The sequence below is a fragment of the Octodon degus genome, unplaced genomic scaffold (genome assembly GCF_000260255.1).
Source record: "Octodon degus isolate 3935 unplaced genomic scaffold, OctDeg1.0 scaffold00093, whole genome shotgun sequence".
NCBI classification, from domain to species: Eukaryota; Metazoa; Chordata; class Mammalia; order Rodentia; family Octodontidae; genus Octodon; species Octodon degus.
In genome coordinates this window covers 2,416,867-2,420,971 of record NW_004524669.1, presented here as the reverse complement: position 1 = coordinate 2,420,971, position 4,105 = coordinate 2,416,867, and positions in this window count along the sequence as shown.

Sequence of the window (4,105 nt, the reverse complement as noted above, 5' to 3'; positions counted from 1 at the left end):
CATGTGGTGCTGGGGGATTGAACCGCGGTCCCTGTGCTTTGCTAAGCTTGTTCCAAGTAGGTGCTTTAGACCACTGAGCCATCTCACCAGCCCAACTTGTAAAATATTATAGAATATGATATTTTGTACTTCTGAAAGATGGAAATATTTATATCCTGAGGTAAGAAGATATGCAAGAGGGAATAAATAATTGCTGAACAGCATATTAACATAAAATCATATTTTTAAAAAATGTATAGGTGATGTACTAATACCTCTATACCTCAGTTTTCTCCTCTATAAAATAGGCATTATAATGATATTTAATTAATAAGTTTTGCATAGGTGAAATGAGATAGCATTTGTAGAATGCTTAGAACAGTGACTGACAAAGATGGGTCTGGTGGAAACATACACCTCTGATCCCAGCACTCTGAGAGACTGAGGCAGGAGGATTGCAAGTTTAAACTCAGCATGGACAATTTAGTGGCTCAGCGAATCTCCTGACTCAGAAAACAAAAATAAAAATAAAAATAAAAATGGGCTGGGGATGTAGTCCAGAAGGCCCTTGGTTTAATCCCCAATACCACAAAAAAAAAAAAAAAAAAAAAAAAAAAAAAGGCAGTGACTGACACATAGAGTCTATACATTTGTCATTATCAGAAAGTGTGATAGATTACCTCTGAACTGTGAGAAGTTGAGTCACTTTGTGTAGTGTGGTAATTCTCATGTTTGTCTCAAATGTGAAAGGTCCCTAGTTCAAAACGTAGTGGAAACAAGTCTTTCCAAAGAGAGAAATGGAATTTGCTTCAGAGGGATGCGTGGACAAGAGCAGACAAAGTTTCTGTTCTCATGTTTGTTTTTCCGCATAGCTCTTTCAAATGAGTAGGTCTGTTCTCTGGCCAGTCACTCTGGCTGGTGAAGAAAATGACAGCTCATTTGCTGTGCTAGTTGAGGGCCACAGAAGGAAGCTCCCTGTCCTGTGGGGGGTGAAGGACAGGGCGGGTGCAGGGGGTGGGCAGGGTGCTGATGATTCCACCCTGCTGCTGAACCATGAACCCGACTACGGATTGAAGATTTCTAAATCATACAAGAACCTTATTTGTTGAAACTGTACTTTCGATTTGATTTGAAACTGTCTCATTGCTATATGTTTATCAATAAAACTTTGAAAAGAGAGAAAAAAAGAACCTTATGAAGGCTAACATTTGCTGGACTTAGCTTTCTCACAATTCCCTAGTTCACATTTATCAAAAAAAAAGAAAAAAAAAAAGAAAAGATTTGTCCAAAAAAAGGAAGTAATTTGTGTGTAATTTATCTTATGAATAAAAGCTACAGGAAGTTATTGCTCAAAGTACCAAAACAGACAGTATAAAAAAATGACAAGTTTTCCTAATAATTGTTAAATAAAAATGTTGATACATAGAGACTACTAATTTCTTTTCAACTAATGTTACTACCTATATTTGGCACTAAAAAAGTCAAACAGCCAAAGTAAATATAATATTTATTAGGGTTTGGTTTTTTTTCGACCTAGGGCCTCGCTATGCAGTTCAGGTTGGCTTTGAGCTCACCGTGTAGCCCTGGCTGGCCCCAAGCTCACAGCGATCTTCCTGCTTCAGCCTTCTGAGTGCTGGGATTACAGGTGTGCACCACCACACCTGGTTTATGAGTTACTTGTAACTTTCTATTTAGGATTTTCACATTGAGCTGTATCCCCAGGCCTTTTTAAAATTTTCTGGTAGAGTTTCACTAAGGCTAGGCCTGAACCTGCATTCCTCTTGCCCTAGGCTCCAGAAGGCTGGGGTTAAAGGTGTGAGTTATTTTTTAATCAGAGCCTTACAACATAGGCCTTAAGACAATAAGACGTGTATACCAAGCTAAGCCCAAGTATATGTTATGTGGACTAAACCTTTAGAATAAAGTTTATTGTGTGTGCCTTAGACACAGGAGTCCAGAGTCCAGAGTCCAGTTGCTGTGCGTCTGAGGGGCCCTGGAGTCAGGGAGCACTGGTGTTTCTGTTACTCCTCGAGAGAGGCGTGGTGAGGGGTGGGGAACCCAGGAGGAGGCCCTCTCCCTGGTCAGCGAGGCGTGAGTCCAGTGATTTTTCTTTTTGGTTTGAGGGTGGAACCTAGGGCCCACTGCATGTTAAGCAAATGTTCTTTTTCTGAACTATGTGTCCACTCTAAAACAGTATTTTTAAATAGAAATTTTATTGAAATATAATTAACATGCCATGGACGTCACCTATTTTAAATGTATAATTTGTGGTTTTAGTGTAGTCCCAGAGTTGTACAGCCATCGCCACAATCAATTTTACATTTTTTTTCACTTTTCAGCAAAAAAAAGAAACAAACATATCCATCTCTCCTTCACTGGAGATATAGCTAGGCAACCATTTATGAGGGTTTGTTTTGTTTTTGATATAGGGCCTCGCTATGCAGTTCAGGTTTTGCCTCTAAAGATTTACCAATTCTTGGGGCTGGGAGATAGCTCGGTAGAATAAGCGCTTATCTGGCAAGTGCAAGGTCCTGAGTTCAATCCCTGTTACTGCAAATTTAAATTAAATTAAAATTAAGATTTACCAATTCCAGACATCTCATAAAAAATAGAATTATATAACATGCGCTCTTCTGTGCCTGACTGCATTAACCTAGCATATTTTCAAAGTTCATTTATGTTATGGCAGAATGATACTCCATTTTGTTAGTTCATTCATCAGTTAGTGGACATTTGGATTGCTTCACTTTTTGGTTATTGTGAATAATGCTATTATGAACATTTACATGCAAGTTTTTCTATGGATAGAGTTCTTTCTTTTCCTTTTTGCGGTACTAGGGATTGAACTTGAGGAACTTAGGGCCTTTTCACTGTACTGCAGAAATATATAAATTTATTTTTCCCCCCACTAGCTCAGGCTGGCCTTGAACTTGTAGCAGTCCTGACTTAGATTCCCAGGTGCTGAGATTACTGGCTTGTGCCACTATGCTTGGCTTATAATTTTTTAAATTTTGAGACAGGGTCTTGCTAAGCCTCTAAATTGCTCAGGCTAGATGTTCCTTCCTCCTTCAGTTCCCAGAGTGCTCAGATTACAGATTTGTGCTACCAGGCCTGGCTTTTATATCATTTTATTTTATTTTTTATTCATTCATTTAATGGCTGTATGTATTGAGCTCAGGACCTTACATGTGCTCTACCACCAAGCTGTATCCCGAGCCTTTTTGAAATTTTGAGATAGGGTCTCACTGAATTGCACAGGTGGCCTTGAATTTATGATCCTTCTGCCTCAGCCCGCCAAGTAACTGGGATTATAGGCCACCATACTCAGTTTATTTTTCTTTTTAGTCGACACACAATAGTATATATTATGGGACACGTGATAATTCAATACATGTACACATAATATGGAAACTCTATTTCACCTGTTATGAAACCACCAGACTGTCTTCCAAAGTGGCTGCACCTTCCCACCAGCAGTGTATGAAGTATATGAAGGTTCTTGTTTCTTTATATCCTTACCAGTCTGCTCAAAATATAATTCTCTTGCATTCCTATCCAGTTTACAGGTGTACAAACAACAGAAACAAAAGTCTTATAAAAGAATTTTGAGCGACAGTGTGCGTAATGCATTATGACATGTTTTATTGCATTCCATTCTTTTTCATTAAAACAAACAAGACCTGGAGGTGTGCCTCAGTGGTACAGTGCTTGCTTAACATGTTCCAGGCCATGGGTTCAATCCCCAGCACTACAAACAAACATTGTGGTTCCTACCACTTGATGAATTTCACAACTCATTAATTGTGACCTGAAGTTAGAAGAACACTAGGCCATTGTAACCTCTTCATTTTATATGAGAGGAAGGCAAGGCCCAGACAGGTGGCTGATTAAGGGTCATGCTACTAATTAGTGGCAGACTCAAGATTATAGTCCAAGTCTTTTGACTGCCTGCTTTAACCTTAATATTGATATATTACAGTAGCCTTCCCTCTACTGCAGATAAAAATAAAATAGAGTAGATAAAAAATAAAATAGAATTCTATTCAGGTATCATTTCTTTTTTTTTTTTAATTATTTATTTATTTATTTTTACATTTATTTATTGTGTGTGTGTGTGTGTGTGTGG